Genomic DNA, 25,878 nt, shown 5'->3' on the forward strand with positions numbered 1-25,878 from the left:
TAAATTGAATTCAATTGAATTGCAATGAAATGGATTCGCTGAGTACTGCTTTCACAGAGCAGTTGGGAGGATGAAATGAGTTAATGTAGGGGAATTTAAATACTGACTCCATCTCTTATACTCCATGGCCTCAGTCAAAATATTCACTTATCTTGGTTTAAGGCTTTACATCTGTACAAATAATGTCATCATAATCACCTAGCATGGTATTCTTAAGTATCGAATGAGAATAAGTTTAACAAATACTTAGTCAGCTCTTGGCACAGAGTGGATCCTCAATATGTAAGGCCTTAAAAGCATGAATCTAGTAGAGAGATAGGTATAGCTTGCTCTGGAATTAAAATTTGTTTTATCTTCCTATGTTATTACTAATGCTTTACACTTTTATGAAATGGCAATATTATGTAATCAGCAGTGATCATTGTGTATCATAAAATGTATATTCTTAAACCAGAGCTTGGGAGTTAGCATAACACCATTTATAATCACTTGTAACTATACACTAAACTAATGCCATTTGGTGTGGGAAATTGTTTTCAAACTGTCATTTAGTTCTTTTTTATTGTCATAATTGTTTTTTTAAAAATAAATTAAAGGGATCCCTGGGTGGCTCAGCGGTTTAGCGCCTGCCTTCACCTTCATCCCAGGGCTTGATCCTGGAGACCTGGGATCGAGTCCTGCATTGGGCTCCCTGCATGGAACCTGCTTCTCCCTCTGCCTGTGTCTCTGCCTCTCTCTCTCTCTGTGTATGTCTCTCATGAATAAATAAAATCCTAAAAAATAAAATAAATAAAATAAAATAAAATAAAATAAAATAAATATAAACTTTGCTGACAAACACAGGGAAAGGGTAAAGCAGTTAAAACAAAGTGGGATACTTCCTGTTTCACCTCCAACATGTAAAAAGACTGGAAGTCATCACTTTACAGTAAGAAATAAGATGACCAAAGTAAAAATCCACTTATCCTGAATCCTTCAGAGAACTAAGGGTAGAGTGTATACCACTGCTCTGAGGTCTGGACAGAAAGGTGAACACAGACAATCCCAGTCCAGATCAGCTCACCTGAAGGAGAGCTTGTTGGAGCCGCCAACTGAGGGAATGAGGATTGACAGTTTGGATGAACTTTTGGAGCCTAAGAGGGAGAAACTTCCAGGAGTTACTGTCCTTGGGCTTCCTTTGTCCACAGAAGTCCCGGTAGGATCAGGGTGGGATCAGAGAGTGACTCAGGCCTTGCTCCAGAGGGGAGGGAAGAAGTAACCACTGTGGAGTGTGGCCAGAGTACTCTCCACAGCAAAAGCCTACTGTCCAGAGAACAGCTTTCATCAGAGCATACTTCTCACCCTCCAAGCCCCTGTACCATCCTGTCCCACCTAACCTGGGAGAAGAGGAACCTACAGAACACTTCTGAAGGCCACATCCTAGGCACGAAAAGCCTAGACTCAGTCATGAGGTTGTTGATCATATGATTATAGAGCACTTCCTCTCTCAGGAACCCCAAGACCACCCCAGCTGACCTCCACAAGGCCACAGTGTTTCCAGTAGAAGGAGCTTCAAATCAGGCTCTGTCTCAGGACAAGTATTGGAGAAGACCCACTTCAACAAGGGGACAAGAATAACAGCAGGGAGGAGCTGGAGGACTCTACAGGTAGAGCAAACTTTAAACATAGCTTAACCCCAACCATATTACCATAAGACCTCCCAGGAGAGGCCCATTTACCTCTGTTCTTGTTACTGGTTATATCATATCTGCCTGTGAATGAAAGCAACAACAAAATGTAAGTCATGAGTAGATGCAAGGAGAGACACAGTCTGAAGAGGCAAAGCAAGCACCAGGACTTGACTCAGATTGTAGAATTATCACATAGTGATTTTACAATGACTATCATTGGTATACTAGGGGTTCTAATGTACAAAGTAGGCAACATGTAAGAATAGGAAAGGCAATGTAAAAAGAGAGAAATTTTAAAAACACAACCACAGGAAGCACTAGAAATGAAATACGCTCTAATGGAAATAAAGAAAGGTTTTGTCAGGATCATCAGTGGATTGGACATGTCTGAAGGGGGAAAAAATCAATGAATTTGAAGATGAGTCAATAGAAATGTGCCAAACTGAAAGGCAAAGAAGAAATAAATTTTAAAAAGGCAGATGGTCCCTTTGCCTGTTTTGTTTATTTTTGCTGTGGTTTTGTTGAGCATTTTATATAATTTAATTTTATTTATTCTGTATACAGCAGAAGCAAAAGGAAAACTACTTAACTCAGTCTTTGAGGCCAGCATTGCCCTAATACCAAAACCAGACATTACAAGAAAACTACAGACCAGTATAGTTCATGAAATGGATATAAAAATCCTCAGCATGATGTGGTTCAATCAAATCTAACAATTTACAAAAAAGAATTGTATGCCCTGACCAAGTGGGATCAATATCAGGTATCCAAAGCTGGTTCAACATTTGAAAATCACCCATGTGATCTATCACATCAACAGGCTAATGAAGAAAAATTATATAACCATATTAATTAATGCAGAAATGCAGAAAAAGCATTTGATAAACTTCAATGCCCATTTATGATGAAAAAAAAACTTTTCAGCAAAATAGGAATAGAAGAAATTTACTCATTTTATTAAAGAATATCTACCAAAGCCTTTATAACCTCATAGTTATTGGTGAGAGATTGGACACTTTACCCCAAAGACTGGGAAGAAGGCACACATGCCCATATCCTCTCTCACCACTTCTATTCAACCCTATTCAACTAGGGGTCTTAGCTAGAAAAGAAAGCAAGGATACAAAAGCTATACGGACTGAGAAAGAAGAAATAAAATTGCCCATATTTACAGGTGACATAATTGTGTCTGTATAAGTCCCAAGGATCAATAAAGAAACTTCTAGAACTAGTAAGCTAGTATAGCAAGGGTGCAAGATGTAAGGTTAATACCTAAAATTTGCTTTTGATATATGAAACAATGAGCAGTTGGGGTTTATTTTTTTGGGGGGGGTTAAAATTATAAACAAAATCACCATTTGCAATAGAACCAAGTAAATGGACCACTTTGGTGTGAATCTAACAAAAATATATATATAATATATAGGTAGAAAGCTAAAAAGAAATCAAAGACCTTAATAAATGGAGACCTATCCTATGTTTATGGATTGGATGATTCATTACTATTAAGAGATTAATTTTTGCCAGTTTGATCTCTAGATTCAGTTCTCAGTAAAAATCTTAGCAAACCATTTTGTAGACATTTTACAAACTGATTCTAAAGGTTATATTGAAAGACAAAAGATACCCAGGGCTCCTGAGTGGTTCAGTCAGTCAAGTGTCTGACTCTTGATTTTGGCTCAGGTCATGATCTCAGGGTCTTGAGAGCGAGCCCTGCACTGAGCTCTGCACTCAGCAGGGAGTCTGCTTGAGGATTCTCTCTTTCCCTTTGCTCATTCCCCTACTTGTGTGCATTCTCTCTTTCTTTCTCAAATAAATAAATAAATCTTTTAAAAAAGGATCCTAGATGTTCCATACAATAACAACATAAAATTGTAGGACTGACACAATCTGATTTCAAAAGTTATAATAATGTTACCACAATCAAGGTGGTGTGATGTTAAATAAAGGATACCGTGGATTCAACCCAACAGAATAAAGACCTCAGAAATAGATACACAAATACAGTCACTGATCTTTGACAAAGGAACGATGACAATTCAATGGAAAAAAAGATTATCTTTTCTTGTTCTAATGCGAGAACAATTGGACGTCTATATCCAACATCACCATCATCACCATCCTTATCTAGGATAATAGACTTAACACCTTTCACAAAAATTATATCAGAATTGGTCACAAACCTAAATATAAAACATGAAACTATAAAATGTGCAGAATAAAGCAGAGGAGAAAAAGCTGCATTACCTAGATTGGTGATCAAAACTACAATATGATCCATGAAAGAAAAAAGATGATAAGTAATTTCAATTTCTGCTTTGTGGGAGATTGATGAAAGAAATCAAATGGCCAGATATAAGCTGGGGAAAAATACTTGAAAAACACATGTCTGATAAAGAACTTGTATCCAAAATATACAACAGACACTTAACACTCAATAATAATAATAATAAAAATAATAATAGCAGTAATTCAAAATTATGCAAAAGATATGACCTGAAAAACCACTAAAGAAATGAGAAAGAAGATACACTGATGGCAAATCAACATCTGGAAGGATGCTCAACATTATTTGTCATCATGGAGTTCAAAATTAAAACAGTCCTGCGATACTACCACACTGATAAGAATGGCTAAAATTAAAAAAGAAAAAATGAACAATGCTAATTACTGCTGACTATTCAGAGCAGCAGGACTATCACTTGTTGCTGTCTGGGGATGCAGAATAAGACGGCCACTTCAAATGACAGGTTGTACGTTTTTTGCAAAATTAAACAATCCTCCTATCTGATCCATCAATAATGATCCTAGATTTTTGTTCAATTGCTTTGAAAGTGCATCCCATACACAATCTGCACCTGAATGTTTATAGCTCCTATTCTTTTTTTTTTTTTAAGATTTAATTTATTTGTTCAAGAGAAAGAGAGCACTAGAGAGATAGACCAAGCATGACTTGGGGGCAGAGACAGAGGGCGAAGCAGACTTCCCGGTGAGCAGGGAGCCCAACGATGTTGGGCCCGATCCCAGGACCCTGGGATCAATGACCTGAGGTGAAGGCAGATGCTTCACGGCCTGAGTCACCCAGGCAGCCCTATAGCTATTTTATTTTAATTACAAAATACTGGAAGTAACCAAGATATCTTCCATAGGTAAATCAATAAGCAAACTATAGCAAATCCATACAAAGAAATATTATCCAGCTATTAGAAGAAATGAGCTCTCAAGCAAAGGACACAAATGAACCTTAAATGCAGTGTTGTTGAGTGGAAAGTGCCCATCTAAAGGGCGACCTACTGCATGATTCCAATTGTATGATATCCTGAAACAGGCAAAACTATAGCAATGGTGAAAAAAATAATCCACAGTTACCAGGAGTCCTGGGGGATGGGGGCAGGTTGAATAGGTCAAAGCGCAGGCGATGTTCTCAGGTAATGGAACTAGTCTGCACGATATTGGTGGATTCGCGACACTGCATTTGTTAAAGTGCACGAAACATTACAGCACAAGAGTGAACCTTAATGTATGCAAATTAAAAATCATTTAAGAGGTCAGGGGGACCTCTGGATGGAATGCAGAATATGACAAAACAATTTAACTGCTCTATACATGTGTGAAAGGAGCTCACTGAAGGGAATGGGGAAGGTGGTGACCTCTGTGACTTGGGAAATGAGAAATGTCTGTAAGACTAAAGGCAAAAGAAACTGTACGTAAACACTGCACTCTGTGTGACACGGATGTTTCTCACGGGTTTCATGTTAACTCTGAAACCTAATCTCTGTATACTGGAATTGAACAAATAAAAGGATGGTGAATGCTGGGAACCAGGTTTCTCACTGATGGAATGTGAATTTACAGAGAAGCAAGGGAGAGGGCGTTAGGATAATCCATGTAGTAATGGATCAAGTTGGAGACATAAGTATGAATAAAATGTTTTTAGTTTAACAGAGATACTTACAGTTACAGACTGAACTACTTATCTTTATAGGTGTGTGTGTGTATTGCATGGTATATGAGACATACATATATTTTGCTGTTCTGTCAGTTAAGAAGGTCTAGAAACACTATCTCAGCAGGAACACACTCTAACTCCAGATCTTGATTTCTAGTATTATTCTTCAGTAGGAAGAATCAGGGTTTCTTATAGAAATGACTGACTCTAGGGCTGGGCAGCACATATACACAATGATCCTAGACCTCCTATAGTGCCTGGAAAGTATAAAACAAACAAAAATAAAAACAAAACAAGCACACAAATAATTAGGGTAGAATGACAGATACGCAATTGAGAAAGTTCCCAATGGCCAAAGCTAGAACAATTTGAGCAGCCAAATAACCCTAGGTTATAAACTCAGTTGAAAAGCAAATACTAGGGCGTCTACACTGATATAAACAAATTATCAAGTAAAAAAAAAAATCTGTGGTGAACAAGGAACAATAAAAATTATTTTATGTAGACTTCCAAATAACTAAAAATACTTTGCCTTGGAGGACAAGGGGCTCGACGCCTGCCCTCTCCCGTGAGCTGTGTAGGGCACCTTCATTGGGAGAGTACAGTGTGACAATGGGCAATTTCATCCACACAGTCTCAGTCCAGTGATTAAAATCCACTTCACCAATGATAGGTCCTGTGGATTGTGTGTACCCTCCAGAGGACATGAGGAAAACAACACTTTATCTCTGTGGTCTTCCTCCCCCGAATCCATAACCCCCGTCTAATTCTGAAAAAAAAAAAACATCAGATAAATCCCATATGAGGGATGTTTTCCAGAATGCCTGACCAGCACCCCTCATAACTCTCAAGTTCATCAAAAAACAAGGGAAGTCTCTGAAGCTGTCACAGCCCAGGAGTGCTTCAAGGAACAAGTGACTAAACTCAATGTGACCTCCTGAATCTGAAACTGAAAAAGCCTTTAGGTGAAAATGAAATAAATCTAAATAAAGCACAGATTTCAGTTTCAAATTATGTATCAGTATCAGTTTCTTAATCATAAAAGCTGTATTACACTAGGACAGAGGGTAATAATAGGAACAATTGAATGTGGAATATACCAGAAGTCTATTTTCACAATTTTTCTACAAGGATGCAGTCTGCCCTAAAATTAAGCAAAATTAAGAAAAGATAAAAACAGTGAGATTGTTCCAATTTCTGGACAGTTAAATGGATGCATATTCCAATGAAACCCTTAAATGAACAATATTCAAATTTAGAAATGGAGTCGCAGGGCTGGACATAATCTTAGACTACATGTAGCCCACGCAGTCTTGATTTAAGATGCAGAAACAGAATCTCTGAGAAGTCAAGTAATTTGCAAAACTCACTGAGAGATTCAGAACTTAGAAATGACCTGTCTTGTTTCTCTCCTTCTCACCCATTAACCCGCGTGACCTTTGCAGTGGCCCCCATTCATGAGACATGTCTCACGAAGGGTGTCTCTGTTGACAGCACTCAAGTTCTACAAAACTTCAATTTTCCACCGTTCCTTACTGAAGAGACTTTTGTCTTTCTGTAAGCTCCTGGACCCCTCCAGGACTGTGTGGGAGTGTGTGTGATGTGTGGGAGTGTGTGTGATGTGGGGATGTGGGTGTGATATGTACCCCTTGGTGTTCTACATAGATGGAGATGCTTGTGCTTTTTGCTTGTACTTTGGAGATTTCCTTCAGAGACTGCCAGGAACATTCTGTGGGTGCCATGCATTGCCCCGGGCATTTTGTCAGAAATTCCAGGGACCTCTGGTGTGGATGCTCTGAGTCAGGCCAGAGAGGCCATCAGCATCCTAGACCGCCTCACCCCTCAGCCGCAGGGGAAAGGGTCTGCCATTTAAAAAACCAGTTCTGTACAGCTCCTCCATCACCAACAAGAAATTCGGTTCAATCTATAATGAATGTTTGCCATTCAGTCTGAGCGTTTTTAAGAGCTTGCTGTGGCCTGATTTTACCATTTTCTTATGTCTTCAGAGGCCAAAAGGTCAATTTTTTATGAAACTGTAGGTACACAGGGACAACTGGTCAGTCAATAAACATAAGGAAATATGTAAAGGAATATTTTCTTAGTGTCCTTAATATCTGACTTCAATTTCCACTGAGAATAAGACAACAGAGAATGGCTCCATACCATTAGGCTAGCAGTTAGAAAATATTTCTGAATTCCACAAATTACGGAGGATAAAGGAGTGGGGGACTTGGAAAGAAACCAGAAATAATCATTTGTGGGACAAGAATAGGCATAGAAGGTGGAATGATGAACAGAGTGTAGGAAAAGATGAATTCTAAGGAGGAAAACTGTGCTTTAGTGGAATCAGTTGGAAAAAGCCCTGGGTGGCTGAGGGCCTGGAGGAGGGACTGTCAGACCATCTTTGCTTCTGTAGGTCACGTCACCCACTCTAGCATCGCGCCTGGGGTTAGCTCCAGTAGGCAGGCCTCCAGAAGGGCCCACTTGCCCTAGGGGATTCAGTAGACCAAGAAGACCACTTTGTCTATTTCCCTGTGCGGGTCCTTGCCTCCTACCCTTCACGTCTTCTCCTTGGAGACATACCCAAGTCTTCCTCACCTCAATCCTCCACTGTCTCAACACTTTGAAGAGCAAGGCCCATTCCATCAACTTCTCCACAAGTATTTCCTTAAGCCACTCTTTTCTCCTGATGTTCTAGACTTTGTTTCTCAAGTCCATGCCCTGGCAGACCCATGGTTTGGGATCTAGTCCTTGCTTTTCAAGATCACCTCATGGTGATCATCACAACTTGGGCTTGGTTTTATTATTTCCTGATATTCTGGAACCCTGAATTTTTGTCACCCTCCTCATTCCTTACGTGGCCCAGTGCCTGAGATTTCCAACCTTAGTTCTCTTCTTGCCATGGAGGTAAATCTGAGTCCCTCTCAGATTTGATGCCCCAATCGGCTCTCCTCTTAACTTTGAGACTGCCATTTTCAGGAAGCACTGAGATGGTTCTCCTTTAGGTGTTATCTACTTACTGATGTCTTATTACTAAGGATCTGCATATATTTCTGATACATCATTCTAGAACTTCCTCAATAGAGGGATATCAATTCAAAATTTAATTGTCCTCAATAATGATGAAGAAATGCCATATATTAGGCATGCATACCAACCCTAAAGAAAGAGATATATTTGACTGTACCAGCCTCCCTGGCATTGCTAAAGAGAATTGTTAGCTGCATAAATTTTGATAGCTTCTCCTGTTAGAGCACATGATAATGTGTTGCCTGTGTGAGAAGCAGCTTGGAAAAAAAAAAAAAAAACAGCACTTGGAGTATTTAGTGCCAATCCTTGTGATGCTGGGTGTGGTGCACAGGAGATACCACACCTATTTCATCAAGCTATTCACTTCACAATATATTTTGTGGCAAATCTCTTCCAACCCAGAGGCACACGGTCCTGTTGTAGAAACTTACTTGTAATTGTTAAACTGTCCCCACTGTCTTTGTGGTGGTGGCAAAAATGAATTTAGCATGTTACTAATCTGTACTTTGTCACAACATCCCAAAATATCACATTTTTCTCTGAAACTTCATATGATTGTCCTTACATGATGTAGTAATGGACAGAAGCTGCATGGGCTGGTACTTTGCTAAATGTATTGAAATTTAAAATTACTTCAAAGGTACTGCTTCACCAAACCTATAAGATTGCATACTCTACTTCTCCCTAGCTAGTTTTTCATGTCTTGAACCCCACATACAAACAGAGTGTACTTTATGGTGGCCCCTAGCAAGTGTGGTTGCATTTCCTTATACCATTTGAGCTGGGACATGAGAGATAGGGCTAACTTATTGTTAATTCTGTAGTGATCCCTTAAGACTTAATGCTGCCCTCCATCTTGTCTTGGTTGAGCAACACCTGTGAATCCTGACTATCTAACCCTCTGTTGGCACAGCCCGTGGAGGGTGGTTTCAGTATCCTGTGCTGACCAGAGCTCTGGTTAGCACTGCCTTATGGATACACAATTGAATGGGAAAATTAAGTTTATGGAATGCTATAAAATTGAATTGTAGAACTTTTCTTGTTATCCAAAGAGGAACTTCATGGGAAGAAAAGGGATTTGTTTTGAAAAAAGTAAAAATCACCAATCCTTTACAACTCTTACCCTTTACACATCTGAAGCACAGAAGTTTCCATGAGTGTTTGAAGCCTCATCACTTGTGAGTAGCAAAGCTATAACTTCCAGACAAAGAAGTGCACATATCAGCCAGCTTTTAAGTCCAATCTCATATACCAGACATGATTACTAAACAAATTCAGAAAGGCATAAATGTTAAAAAAAAAATGAAATGATGATCCAGTTTACAACAAAGATGGCTAAATCAATGCCCTTGAGGATAGAACTTCTGAATCACTATCTCAGTGACAAGTACAGGTTCCCAGTCTCTGGCTGGACTCTCAGGACTAGCAGTAGTATGAGGGGAGATAGAGGCATCCTGTTATTCTGGTCACCTCTCTTCTGAAGCAACACTTACTATTTTATAACACCTCAGCGAAGTCTGATGACTCTCCTAGAAAAAAATATTTTGCAAAATAAAGGTGAAAAATAAAATTAAACATGACTGGGTGACAGGCACTGAGGGGAGCACTTGACGGGATGAGCACTGGGTGTTATACTATATGTTGGCAAATCAAACTTCAATATATATATAATTAAACATAGACTAAAGACATTTTAACCCTTCTGTATTTTCTCTCCCTGCCCAGGGAAGGGGTTTATGGTCTTTTCCAGGGCTATGGCTTTGTAGCCATAGCACTGGCAAGGGGTGCAGATAGACAAGGTAGGCGAAGAGGGTCCTTATAAGTTGTGAATGTCCAGCCAAGAAGAAATATCAGAAAGTCAGGGGCAGGTCAGTGAGTCAGAAACCAAGCAGTGAAGTGGAAAACAGTACAAGCATGAGTCCATCGAAGCCGAGCTCGGTTTCTAAACCAGTCAGGCAGCTGGAGCAGGAGGTGGTGATAAGTCAGAGGAGAAGCAAATCATTAAAAGGGAAGAACCCCCTAACCTTTGTTGATGCCTAAGGAATGCTAAGAATGAGCCAAGAGCTTAATAAATATTAGATGTAGTTCTGATAAAGGTATTATCTCAATTGGCAAACATAACTTGAGGATTCAGAGGAGAAGCCACATACCTGGGATCATGCAGCTCCAGAGAGGAAAAGAAGGTGCAGTTCAGAAGGCCATGGGGATGGATGGAACCAAGGAGGCAGATACAAGACAAGGAAAACCACAGACATCTTTCTCTGTCAGTGAACGTCTATGCTTCCTAGGTCTAAATACAAGATTGGGAACAAATTACAGCAAAAGATGAATGTGGGCAGGAATGACTGTTGATTCTGGCCCTGGTTCTCAGCCAGAGGAGATAGTGCTGGGAACTCGCAGCAGAAATATGTTCTTGGTGGCTCAGACTGTACATTGAGCCTGCATACCCCACTCCATTGTACATGTTAGTCTATGGGTTGAAGTCCTTTATAACATCCTTTCTGCACTAGACTAACCCTACTCCTCATCCTGTGTGCTTTCTACGACATCTTCTACATGTCTGCCAGAAACATTCCTTTGAATTTTCCTCTAATGCCATCCTCATAGGCTATACCTCACCCCACTCAAGCCAGCAGCTAATCAGCCCAACACAGCCAATGCCAAAAATTGTTGCCTACTTACAGTTTGCTCTGAAGCATCTGTGTTTCTCAGAAGTCATTTTGTATTCATGCTTTATTATCTATTTCTTTGAACTTTGAAAACAACAACAGAAAAACCTGTGGCAATCTCATAATTATATACTTATTTTTCCACAGTTGAATCAAAGCCAATGCTGCTAAATTCCCCTGGCTATCATTTTAGACATGCCTTCTGGAATATTAGACGAGCAATTGAGAGAACAATGAAATCTCATCTTCCAATAACGCTGTGCCCAAATCTATTTTTCATGGCTTTGTGATTGTTATATTTTCCATAAAATTGATCTTCATGCATACTGCTACGGTGACTTTCACAACAACTAATACAATTACCCCCAAATGGAGAAAGCATAGTACTTGTCCACCTCACTGTGAGAAAGTGAGATCTTAGCACATAAACAGTTATTGGGGGGACTGTACCAGATTTTAGTTTGATCAGGGAGTTTGGAGTTAACACGTGTTGGAGGCGAGAATTATATTGAGTATTCTTAATTAACAGTTGTGTTTGATCAGGGATTTATAAGTTAGCACCTGTGAGAAAGTGAGAATTGAATTCGGAATGGCCTCCAAAACTTATAGCTGTCCTGGTATTGGGTGGAGCTCAAAGCATTTGCTAAGACATGTGTAAGGGAGCCAAAGTGAGTGATGTAAGTTGGAGGCACGTGGTTATTTGTTTCGGTTTCTGGGGGGAAGATTATATATACATACATACACATATACACACACATTGAATAATGCATTTTTTTCTACTTTGGATGCCTCTAGAATCTGAACACATGCTGGGTATCCAATTTTTGCCTGAAATTTGTCATCTACCTGCATTGAGGCAGTGTGACTCAGGAGAAGGGCACTACTGGTAGTTGGATAGGCCTAGATATATGTAGATGTCACTTTTTGTTGCATAAATTTGGGCATGGCACTTGAACTCTCTGAAGCTCAATGTACTCATTAGTAAAATGGTAGTGTGTTTTGTTTTGTTTTTTAGAGAGAAAGGGGGACTGGAGGGCAGAGAGAGAGAGGGAGAGAGAGAGAGAGAGAGAGAGAGAGAGAGAGAATCTTTTTTTTTTTTTAATTTTTTTATTTATTTATGATAGGCACACAGTGAGAGAGAGAGAGGCAGAGACACAGGCAGAGGGAGAAGCAGGCTCCATGCACCGGGAGCCTGACGTGGGATTCGATCCCAGATCTCCAGGATCGCGCCCTGGGCCAAAGGCAGGCGCTAAACCGCTGCGCCACCCAGGGATCCCGAGAGAGAGAATCTTAAGCAGGCTCCACACCCAGTGCAGACACTGCCACAAGGCTTAATCCCACGACCCCGAGATCACAAAGTGAGCCAAAATCAAGAGTCGGTTGCTTAACGGCCTGAGCCACCCAGATGCCCCAGAGAGGTAGTACAATACTGACCTAACAAATACTGACCAATCAAATAATATAATGCATCTAACAAAGTGTTTAATGCATAGAAAAAACATATGTTCATCTGGTGTCTTTGACTAAGATTTAGCACCTTCTACTTCAGGTGAACTCAGTTTCTCATCATTCCCTAAATATGTGCTTTATTAACTTGGCCTCTGTGCTCACTTGGACTGCTTCTCTTTTTCTTTTCCATCTGTTCAAATATCTCCTTGTCTGGGACATACTCCTAATAAAAACTCTACATTGTATATTTCTAATTTAAATGTAAGTGGGCATGCTGTGTGTTTATTTGCCAAATCTGGCAAGTGTGCTCTCAGAGGTCTTGGATTTCTTCACTGCAGGATTTCAGGTGGGATGCTCTCTGTGGTGCAAGCAGGGGGAGAGACAGTGGGGAGAGCCCAGGTTTCCCAGGGCTCTGTCTGCCTTCAGGAACAGATCCTTCTGGGACCTTCTCTGATTCTGCTTTTATGGTTTATTCAGGGTCTTCCACAGGGTGGCCAGTTTTCACTTACATTCACCTTTGGCTTGCAAAATATATTTTCTACTAATTTACCATAGATTATCTGTGTGACCCTCTAGCAATATTTTGCTGCCAACTTACTTCTAACTATCAGCCTCCATCGTTGGATTAATTTTGAATAACTCAAATACCTGTGTCTTTTCCTACTTCTACACTTCATATATGTATATGTATACATACCAATTCAACTTTTCTAAACAAAATTCTTTAAAAAAAAAAGATTTATTGATTTACTTGAGAAAGAGAGAGTGTGAGGGGAGAGGCAGACAGTGAGGGAGAGAGAATCTCATGTCGACTCCTTGCAGAGCAAGGAGCCTGACTCAGGCCTCGATCTCACAACCCTGAGATTATGATCTGAGCCAAAATTGAGTCTGATGCTCTACTGACAGATACCCAGGTGCCTCTCAAAGGCATTCTTATCTTCCCCTAGGACTCCAAGTTTAGATTTCACCGATCCAGAATCTCAATTGGCTCTTCATACTGCCTGTCTTTGGGGTTCAAGTCTAATATTCTCTATATAAGTTTTCCAGACTATCTCAGCTCACGATCATCATTCACTTCTTGAAACATATAGAGCACTAAAAGTTATTCCAGAAACTATGCCATTACTCCTGTAATAAATATTATTATTTTTTAGAAAAACAGACTTTACTGAGACTTTCTAATGTGTGAATTTGAATATTACACACTTATAAAGAATTACATGATTGAGATGGCCACTGTTCTTATATCCATTTCACATACTGAAAAAATGAATACTTAGCTAAAAGTCACATAATATCAAATAGTAAGGGTGATACTGATAGTAGAAAAAGAGCCTAACACTCCACTGACTCAGTAAGTACACACACACACACACACACACATATGTATATATATATATATATATATATATATATATATATATATATATATAAAACTTTTTATTTATTTACTTGAGAAAAAGAGCAGGGAGGAAAAGAAGGGAAAGGAGAGGGACAAACAGACTACACATTGAGCGTGGAACCTGATTTGGGGCTTGATTATAGGATCCTGAGATCATGACCTGAGCTGAAACCAAGAGTCCTATGCTTAATGAACTGAGCCACTCAGGCACCCCAGTAAGTACTTTAAAACAAAACAAAACAAAACAACAACAACAAATATATATATATAATATCTGTATTTGTTTGAACTGCTTTAAAAGTCTATGAGTTATTGGCCTGTTAGTAAGAGTTAAAATTCATGAATTTCATAATTACATGTAAAGTTTCCCAGAAGAGGACAAGCTTATCCCAATATTTTCACTCCATAGTAGATTTCAGTGTCTAGAATCTTAAACTAAAGAATCATCATCCTTGCAATGAGGCCTATAGGACCCTGATTTTTGCTAATAAAATTTATATATATATATATACTAACTTACATGTACTAACTTTATCATTTAGGCATAAATGTCCATTCCATACAAAATATGTCGTCAGAAAGAGTCTCTATTTCTTCAAGCTTATTTCTCTAGAATTTATTTAGCTATCCATTCAGGTGTGTAGTTATTAATTCGTTCATCAGGAAAGGTAGTCAGCAAGTCAAAATATACTCAATGAGCATCTTCTCTGTGGAAACTTTGTGATAAGGGATGAGTACCAGGTGCTGACTGAGCCCGCAGAACCTGGGTCCTTGTGCCACGGAAGCTACTCTAAGGACAGAGAAATCAGGAAACAAACCAAAGAAAGGGATGTGTATGTGGTATGTGCATGTGCACACACACACATTTAGATAAGTACTCTCAAGGCAAAATATTTTTTTTTTTAAATAATAGGTTCAGCCCTCTTATTCCTGTTTTTTTTTTTTTTTTTTTTTTTTTTTTCCTTTTAAGAACAGGGTGGCTCACATTTTCTCAGGAAGGTAAGGGAAGTTATATTCCTATAACCCAGTGTTTGAATCAGGTGATATTTATTCCGTTCTGCCTTACATAATTGTTACTTGAATCTGTTCATTGAACAACCAAGAATTGAGAGATGAGTGTGTAGGAAGTAGGGTCATGAATACCAAAGCATTTCCAACCCCCTTTTATTTCTAAGCAGGTCACAGTTTAAAGTTCCACAATGATTAGAGAACAAGCTGTGATAACCATACCTGATCCGAATGTGTTGGCTGCTGCTTCTGCTCATTCTCATGAGAAGAAAGAATGATGAAAGTTACTCTGCAAATATACACACACGCGAATAACTACACACCACAATTCGCCCCGGAGACCATTTCCTTGCTCAGGATCCAGGAGCAAAGTCTGCATAAATCTAAAAAGTGAAAAGACCCGTCAGTTCCTTTAATATTAACGTGCCATTGCTACTGGATTAAGAAATGAATATTTAAACAATAAATGAATATTTAAGCAATATTCAAAACAATCTAAAACACTTAGATGACTTAATTTCTGGAATGCGGTAAATGGAGAAATCGCCACTGCGTATATCTATAAGCTCATCAAGCAGCATATTCTTTTATTTCAAGGTGAAGATTGATAAAATGAAACATGACTTTGGCATTTAATGATTTCAACTTGTTTTGTGAATGCTGGGAAGTTATTTAATCATTAATATTGATAAATATAATAATCTTTTAAAATAGAAAAACGTGTAGCTTAAGAGACTCAATGAATTACTGTTCCATAAAACACACGCCTTGCCTCTGTTTCTCTTCAGGGTAATAAGAGAGGTCCATGACTGTTTACACAGGGTTCTGAGATCCGATTCAGGGTGACAGGAGCACGGATGGCCCCAAGAGGGTGCTGGAGGGAGAAAGACGTGAACCACACACCCTGTCCCTGTCTGCCCCCCACATGTCCATCATCCCAGGCATCGCCATCCCAGGCAGTTTGGAATGCCAGGGGGCAGGAGCCGCTACTCCCAATGTCTCAAAGTCCTCTTTATGTAGAAAATAACACTTTTAGGATTTAAACCATCAAAATGGAGCCATCCAATCAGAAAATAGCTGTCAGGGGTGAATAATGATTCAAAAGAAAAAAAATGTGTGAAGATACAGATGATTTGTATCTAAATATAGCTAATATACATGATTTTGCCAAAAGAATGCTTAAATTAAGCCCGCCAGAGCAGCAAATTCACAACCTTCTCCACAAAGTCAACGCTTTGTAGATGGGAGCCAAAGTCACTCTAACATTGAGTCTGGAAGCGTTTTTGTTACAAGGTGGGAAGTGAGGTTGATGAGAAGGAACCGGTGCTGGTGGGAAGCGATCCTGGGAAGAGCTGGGAGGTGCTGGCACCGTCCTCGCGGGCGTCTGGCCGGCTGGGCTCTAGGGACGTTGGACAGTTCTCACCACCACACTTCCAGGACTCCCCAGGCGTTGACTCCCAGATTCTGCTCCAGGGCTGCCTCAAGGTCATCTCTCCTGTCTCCTGGAAAACAATGGAGACCAGGCGTTTGTGGGGAAGAGGTTAACCACCAGCTGGTCAGAAGAAAAAGGAAAGTCATGACTTGTGGCCTTTGCCAACATCCGTGGTACAAGCTCTGGCCCGTTGCTGAAGTCAAGGCACTGGTTGGATTGAACGTGGTGCTGGGAAGCAAGGCACACGTCACCTGCTGGTGGCACCCCGCCCCGGCCCTGCACGGGGGGCTCAGGACAGGAGGGGTCCAGACAGAGGGACAGGGAATGTGCCGGGGTGCTGGGTGGGGAGATGCATCCTTTCTGCCTCACTGTATTGGGGTCTGGGTGAGCTCCTTCCTGGGGGCAGGTGATGTGGAGGGAGCAGGGCGCGAGGTGCACTCCCAGGGAGGAATTCTGAAGCCCTCAGGGGTTTCTCAGTCATTTATTTAACTCTTTTCCTTGGAAGAATCATGTAGAAGCGCTGCTTCTTAGAAGTGCATGCTTCTTGGTTTTAACCCAAACTGATTGAATCAGCCCTTCTAGGGAGACCCCTGGGAAACCATGTTTCAGCAATGGGGGTTCTCCGATTCTGAGGATCAGATTGGGGGAGCCTGAGCCCAGAACTTGAAGCCTGGATTTGGGGCAGAGAAAGTAGATGGTGTTTTTCAACCCTGATTACGCACAGAACCACCCGGGGAAGGTCACAAAGTCCGGGGCTTCGTAGCCACCCCAGAGATGGGGATCCCTTTGACCTCAGGTGGGGAGGCCTGGATGCCCGGGAGTTTGAGGAGTGCTGGGGGGGTGGTTCTGGTGTGCAGCTCAGGGCAGGTGCAGCCGCAGGGGGGGAGTGTGCCGTCCAGCCCCACACGCAGGCTCCTGCCCCTGCTCCTTCTGCACCCCCAGCCCTGAGCCCTGGGGTGACATATGGCCATCCCACAATAAGTGCTGGGTGAGAGAGTGTCCTAATTGGCTGACGTCACTAATGACCTGGTGATAACGTGTTGATGAAGGGGACCTGCTGGCATTTCTACAGGACCCGCTGCAGACCATGATCTTAACCCCAAGAAGCGCTTCCCCTGCTGCAGCAGGTGCAGAGGATGTGCTTCGAGCTTTCTGTGTCCTGCAGTTTGTTTCATGGGGGGGGGGGTGCGGAGCTCATTTCCTTGAGGTACCATCCAGCGTCCTGGTACATTTTACCATTTTTGTTTTGTTTTGTTTTGTTTTTAAAGTGTGCATGAGGTGGCAACTTCCCAGCCGGAAGGGACAGGCCAGGCTTTTACAGTAAATCATTCTAGAGACAGAACTTACATATTATTTACATATTTAACAGCAGTTAAGGACATTGGAATGTAAAACCTTTTCAAATGTCTGAATAATGGCATTTCCTTCATATTAAAAAAAATATATATGACCTTTTCCTGGTACGCCCCAAAGATTACTCTGCAATTATAAAAGTGAATCTATTCCAAAAGCGTATTTTTCACTCTCAGGGTCCAGCCGCCTTGGGTGTGACCACAGCAGATGCCCCAGGGTGCTGGTGGCCACGCGCCCGGTCAATGCTTCGCTCCCACTACCAGTTACGGAGCCAGCGTCTGTTTTCTCTCTCTCTGCTTTTCCCATGTGCTTTCCTCTTCCGATTTTGTTCCCTTGATTTTCTCATTGGCAATGAAAACTGGACCCAAGGAAAGAGAAGGGCTCTCAGCTTCCTGCAGTTTGTTTTGCTTCGATCACTTTAAAGTGAAGGGCCATCTCGTTTGCCCTGTGCACAGGGAGATGGGGGGCTCCCAGGGCCTGCCCGGAAGAGCGCCCACCTCGCCGCTGCCCCAGCGTCTCCACCGGGGTGCAGCCACTGGGTGGACAGCTATGGTGTAGACCTGTCTATGCAGCATCTAGATCTAGATCAGCATCTAGATCTAGATCTGGTCTGTGACCTGCAGTGATTTTGCTCCAACCCGACCCTGGGCTGGGGGTGGGGGGTACTTGGCTCCATCAGGAGACATTTCTGGTCGTCACAACTTGGAGGGATGAGAAAGGGCTCCTGGCATCTAGCAGTGGAGGCCAGGGGTCCTAAGAAAGCACCCAGCCTTGCCAGGACAGCCCCTGAAACCAGTCACTGCCCAGCCCCAAATGCTAATAGAGCCGAGATGGAGTAACTGATGACCACGCACGTTCATATGTATTTCTGAGCTCAGGGGAGGGCTTCTGTCCCTCGCATCTACCCCTGGCCCCTGGCCTTACCGTGATGTGCAGTATAGTTGTTCTGTTTGGCCCCTGGAAGGAAGGCCCCGAGGGTGGGATTGTGAGACGCAGCCCTGGAACGGACCGGGCACTCTCCCAGCAAGGCCACCCCACAGCTGCCCCCCACGTCCTGCTTCGCTTCCTGCCTTGAGTCTGTGCAAGGCTTGGCTGGGCATGTGCCCCCCGCTCCGTGCCCAGCCCCACCGGCAGCTAGTAGGTGTTCAGGAAACGGCACACGGGCCCTCAGCACCTGCTCGCCCCCTCTGCCCCCCAGGAGGCTGCCTGCAGGTGCTCATGGCTCCCCCAGCACCCCGGGGCCCGCACGCCTCTGGCCTGGCCCAGGCGCCTTCTCCTTCTCTCCTTCCCCTCTGTCATTTCCTGTTCGGTGCTGCCGTGTGTGTCAGGACTCCACTCTGGTCCCCCTGTCCCCCCGGAGAGCCCGGCCTGGTGGCCCTGGTCCCAGGGCTGGGCCTCTGTCAGCCTCAGAGCAGGGATGACGCCCGCCCCACTAGGCCACGGTGCCCCATCCTCAGCCTGCCGACTGAGAAGTGCGCCGAGGGGAGGCATGGCTGTGACACCTGTCGCCCCGGGGAGGGACGGCCCGGCCCCCGCAGTGTCTGGTGTCCGAAGGGCCAGTGACCTCCCTGGGAAAATGAAGCCACCACGTGAGATCCGTGTACCTTGACTGTGAAGCCCGCGCGGTGTGTAAGAGAACAGTAATAACTCCTGCATCAGTTTGCATTGCCTCGCGGAAACGATACCTGTTAATTAGGGGGGCGGGAGGCAGGAGGGACAGGAAAATCTGGCCAATTTCTGGGTTTTAGGGCACGAATAGGAATCTTGCATCCCTGGGGAAGGATGCAATGCCTTGTGAGAATGCTCTGGAACCCAGGCAGCGCCCCCAGGTTTTGCACGTGGGCTTGATCAGACATGCAGTAGGGCAGCCATTCGAGGACATTTATAAATGGGCGGGGGGGGGTACGGGGACAGGAGCCTGCGGGGCCCTCGGGGGACACACAGGGATCTGCATGGTGATCCGGGGACTTGACCGACAGTCAGCGGAGTCGCGGAGAGGAGGCGCAGACCGTACCCCGTGCAGGCTCGGGGGGCGCAGGCCGTTCCCACTTAGAGTCGACATCCTGGAAGAGCCAGGGCTTCAGCTATGCCTTCCTCTGCTGAGCTGCAAAGCCGACTTTTGGAACCTTCACACATAGGGCGTTGGCAATATGTCTGTGTAGGTCAGGCTTACAGACACGGACACGGATAATTCTCCGTACGAAGCAGCAGCACTGCTCCATGGAAAGGGTCTGGGTTTAGAGTCAGACAGCTCCCCAGCTGTGTAGACAGGAGCTCCCATCTTACCCCCAGAGTGCCCGGGGCCTTCCCCTGAGCCCAGGGCTGCCCCGAGGGTGGATGGAGTGCGGGTTGGGGGGTGTGGGGCATCCGTGACCCCGAACCTGTCCTCTCTCTCTGTCCCTCGGGATCCTCAGCAAATAGAAGGAATAAGTGAGTCGACAAGGGACTGTTACACCTGCCGGATGGAAATCAGGGGCATGAGGAAAGCCTTCCAGAAGAGGTGGCACGAGCAACCATCCGGGAGCCCCTTCCAGCCCTGATGCAGGAAAAGAACCGGGTTCAGTGTGGGTGTCAGACCAAAAGCAGAGTCGTGGCCCTATGACTATGTCACCTCCCATCCCTGAGCCACATCACACAGCCGAGGACGACCCCAGGTGTGCACAGCTCTTAACTGATGCTACTCTCAGTACTGCTCCTGCGCGACAGCACGGATACCTAGTCACAATGTAGGAATCGGGGAGAGGACTGGAAGGGGGAGTCTGATGCCAAGTGCCGCAGCCCCTCACTGGGCTGATTTTACACCCTGAGGAACCCGGCAATATCTGGAGACATCTTTCTGTTGTTATAATTAGTGGGTGCTACGGGGACCACGTGGGTAGAAACCAGGGAAACAGCTAAACCTCCTACAGCCCCACTGTGCATGGTCCCCAAGCATAGGGTGTTAGTGGGACAGTCCCACTGTGCCAAATCCCTGAGCTCCACATGTCAGTAGGACAGTCCCACTGTGCACAATCCCTGAGTCCTGCATGTCAGTGCTGTCCAGTTGGAGGAACATTGATCTGGGGTGTTCAGTGCTCAGCCCCTAGTGTGGGGTGAGTGGTGGCAGCCCTACCTTCATCCCCATTGACCTCATATCTCTCATTGTGGACACTCTGTTTCTGGCCTTGGGATGACTTTCAGGGGAAAAGGCAATAAAGGTCATTTTGATGGCATCAACCTGCTTTCATGGAAAGGCCCCTGCTGCCTGAGACTTGGGCTCCCTGTCTCTCTTTTCCTCCTCCTGCCTCGCCAGCTGGAGATGCTTGGCCCTCTTGGGCGCAGGGGGGACTGGGGACCTGGCCACGTTGGCGCCAGGAGCCACAGGGCTGCGTCCCTGGTGAGCCAGCAGCTGTGACCCGGGGGCCCGCGGAGGGCAAACAACCTCCAGCAAGTCTGCTCTCCAGGAAATCCTGCTGCTCAGTTCCCACGGGAACCAGTGGGCAGAGCACCCAGGCGCCTGCCCTCACCTCTTCACCCCGGCCTCCTTCACCTCCTTTGTGGTGCGTGGAGGACGGGTCTGGTGGGGGAAATGAAGTACAATAAGTAAGTAAATGGGGATCCCCCAAAAAACTATCCTGGGGCCTCCCATCCTGGGAAGTGGCAGATGTACTTTGCCCGAGACAACCTGAGCTCGGTGCCAAGTGGTGCAGCTGCTCCCCCTCCTCGGTACCGCCCAGGCAGGATTTGCTGCCATGGTGAGCACCCCGGGAGACACTGGGAGCACCTGACTAGTTTCAGGGGACAGGCTAGAACCTGCTAGCCTCTCAAAACCTTCAGTCTCAAAGGATCTCACCCTCCCAGGGAGCCCCATGAGGTGGACACCTTTCCCCCCCTTCAGAGATCAGCAACTACGGTAGCTGACACCTAGCACGTGCCAGGAATGTTCCAGAAAATGTTACACAGATGACCCGATTCCTCCACATGTTATTGGGCCTCCAAAGGGTAGAACTGAACAGACCTCAGTTGACCAGAGAACGTGACTAACACTCCGCAAACAAGCGGGATGAGTTGAGATCTTGAGTTAAACAGCCCTGAAATGGTCATCGGAGTTTAAAACAAGTGGAGAAACTTTAGGAACACGCAACGATTAGGTTCACTGGGAAGCTTTAAAAATCCAGCTGGGAAAAGAAAGAAAAAAAAAAAAGTTGTGTTCTAACAGTCAACCTGGGCTCCAGACTTTTGATCTCCTGAGTTAATGCGTGGCCTGCCCTGAGCAGTGGCTTCCGTGGTCAGTCTGGTGGGGACAAGTTGAAGTCAGAAGTCCAAATGACAGAATTTTTGGACGAATGTGCTGCCCCTTCCAAGACTTTTAAGTACCTGACTTTGTGCTGCTGGTTTTTGAGAAGGTGAGAATAATTTATAATTAGCCCGATGAAAAGAAATTGCATGTAAATGCTACTTCTTAGATCTTTGAAGACGGTTTTCTAAAGAAGACAAATAATTCTCCTCTGCACTTGCTCTGAGAGATCACATATCCTAATTTAGGAAATGTTTTTTTTGTGGGAATTAGGATGAGAACAAATTTGCCGAATGAGGTCCTCAAAGCTGCTCCCTCGTCTTTCTGGGCCCTTCTTCTCCTTGTCCCCGTGTCAGCAGAGAACAGAAACATTACAACTTTCCTGGGTCGTTATTCAAGCAAAGCTTTGGTCTTCAGGTCCCAGAGAAAAGAGGGCTCCCAATACAGTGATGAGTGGACCAGAGGTGGTCAATACATGCATTGACTGAAGAAATGGGTGATTGATGGAAGTGAGCTAAGGAATCCTAACTAGGTGTTAGGAGTTCTGCTGAAAGATCACAACTCCTTAAGAAGAAAATGTGGGACTAGAATTTAGAAATTCAGTTTATATCATGTGCATGAATTGACTGTTTTTCTCCATACATTCAAATGCTGCAGGCATTTACCTGCTAAGCAGTAGGAATTCAGTAAATGCTTCTGTTGAATGAAGAAAGGTCAGGTGCTTCTGAATCCGCCATCTGATGACCTGGAAATAAGATTTTCTTTGGAGAATTAAAATATGAACAAACTCATGAGTGGCCAGTCATGGCAGTAATAGTGTCTTCACTGATAGATGCTCCATATAATGGCGTGTTGTGACTTAAAAAGTTCTTGACGTTTCTGAGACAAGGTAATGACACATGTCAACATCTGATGAATAACAAATATTGCCCAGGGCTCCTTTCTCACAGGCTAATTACCACGTGTCTAATTTCAAGAGATTTCTTTGATTTTCTAACAAAAATATTCAAGATACTTGCTGGATATTTGGAGAGGAAAATTTAGAGTCCAGAAGACAGACAATGATACATTTTGACCAACAGTAAAAGGATCTTATAGGTCTTTTCTAAGTTGCTTGGCTTACAAAGTAGTCTTTTGTCAATCCACCTCACAAAACGCATGTCCTAAATTTAAACATTGAAGTGTGATACCGAGACCAAAATTAGAAACACAAATACAGTCAGGGGTCATGAAGCAATCACAGAATTTGTACAGGACAGCCCCACATTCGGGTGTGAGGGACGTGTGCCTATCCCATGAGTTCTGGTGCTAACGCAGGAGCAGCAAGATGTCCAAAGCCCAGGGGAAATACTTAGGGCACAAATTAAGCTTCGAGCAACTCTAGCTGTGTTGCATCACTTAACCCTCAATTAGGCTGGTGCACACAACACTGAAGCGACCGAAGCCGCATATTGCAATAATGAGAGAGGGACATTTTGGGCACCTGTGGACCATCACGTCTGGGAATCTGAGTCCATCACCATTAGAGGAAGTGATGCAGACCATGATGGGGCTGGGGTACAGAGCAAGAGGCTATGGGAAAACCTGGGTTGGGGAGTCCCAGATGAGGTCACCACACACCTCTCATCTGTAAATAAGGAGATGGATTAAGTCACCCCCTAGAGACCACCCATCCTTTCCTAAACTGGACCTCATCAGTGGTGTGACATTGAATCATTGAGTGTGGGTGAAGCTGAGCAACCACTAGCCCTTATGGCTCTGTGCAACTGTAGCTATGGACTATTTATTTCCCTATATCCATCCCTATGTAGGAAGAGAAGACAAGGTCAGGGCCCTTGGATTAATAGTGACAATGATGACAACTCGCTGAATCCTTCTGAACAATAGCCTATAGTCCGTTATCTGCACGCTCAATATCTGATAGAGCCCTGACACACTGTCACTCAACCTTTACCAAAAAGTTAAGGGCTAGACGTATGTCAGTTCTATGAATTAGAAAATATAGCTTAGAAAGGTAAATAGCTTACCCAAAGTCATAAAAGTAGCATGAGATAGACTTTCATTTACAATCTTTTCTCATCTGAGTCAAAACTCCACACACCTGTGGATCTGCACCTGTGGGCTGTTTAATAAATGCTAATATAATGAATGAAATGTGGAAAGTATAAGGAAGAAAGTAAATAAGAGGAGTGCATAAAGGAGGAAGATGGGAAATTACTTTCTTCAAGGGAATGCACATTTTTGCCATTACTAAAGTCTTACATTTTTAACCAAAATACAAGACAAACAAAAATCCTTTTAAATTTAGTGAACTGGTTGACTTCTGAACTTTTTTCTAAAATACCACATATTCAGAAAATGTGCATTGGTCAAGATCTACCCTCTGCTCCTCCTTCCCTCCCTCTCTTCTTTTTCCTCTTGTCTTCTTCTCCTTCCTTGCTTGCTTCCTTCCTCAATTCATATATTTTTTTCAGTTCTGTTAAGGCTATAGCTCATTTGGGTAATTATCTATATGAAGGGAAGTAATGGACAATAAGGGCAAGTGTGTCTGAGTTCAAGAATCATACACTCTTGCAGGTAAGTAAACACATGGCCATAGAACATGATTAGATAAAAGGATGCCTGTATTTCTGGGGGTTCAACAGAGACTCCAGAGGAGTGCTGAGCTAGGGCTGACACAGGGTTACGAGCAGCCAGATTGAAGACATGCTGTCCTCAAGCTATACCCATGGAAGAAATTGGTCATCTCCATTTTATTCCATTAAAATAAACTATTTCCAAAGGAAGGAACTTAGTCATGTTCACTGTCTTCCATTTGACAGTGGCAGGGACCATGGGCCCAGGGACCTTATTGGACTACTCATCACAGAACTTCCTCAACCAGGGCAGCTCCTGGGTTGGGGTGGGGGAGTAGAAACTTACTACTTATTTAGAGAGTAAAGAATATTTTTCTTTATTCATTTTCAGAAAATCTTGTCCAAAAAAAAAAAAGCCCATTCTGAGATGGAGATAAAGGAGCAGAAAATAAAAATGAACATAGATGTTGGACTCAAAAGTCAAGCTCTACGTTGTCAGTAACTACCTCCAGGCTTGTCAGCACTGTCAAATTGAAAGAAGTGATTCACGAGGGTCCAATTACCAAGGTCACCCTGGTCCTAAGAGAGCTGTGGCCTGAGTCCTGAGCTCCATGATTCTTAAGCCCTTACCCTGGACCGCATATAAAATACGTGTTTGCAAGTATTTCCTAAGGTTAAATCCTGGGTGCATTATTGGGTGTGGCATCATTTCCAAAATCTACTTGATGATCAATAGAAATACCTTCCTTTGAAAGTACACACAAGTAGAATTCATTAGTTTGGCTGACCTTAGCTGCATGCTTTGTGGATTTGTTAGCTCCCAGTGACCTGCCCCCCAGAATGCCTCCAGAGTTACTCATCCCTTTGTTTACCCAGGCAGCTGAGATTTCATGTTCTTTTTCTAGGACCATGCTCCAGCCTCTTGAATTATTTAGTGTCCTCCTAATATTCTCTGTGTCTGGCTCATCCATCCGCCATGCTGTGCCTGGGGAGAGAGCATGCTCTGATACTTGATGCTTCTCCAGCTCAAGGGAAGAAGATAGCATTTTGGCTAAATAACCTCA

Source organism: Canis lupus, chromosome 17 (genome assembly GCF_003254725.2).
Source record: "Canis lupus dingo isolate Sandy chromosome 17, ASM325472v2, whole genome shotgun sequence".
NCBI classification, from domain to species: Eukaryota; Metazoa; Chordata; class Mammalia; order Carnivora; family Canidae; genus Canis; species Canis lupus.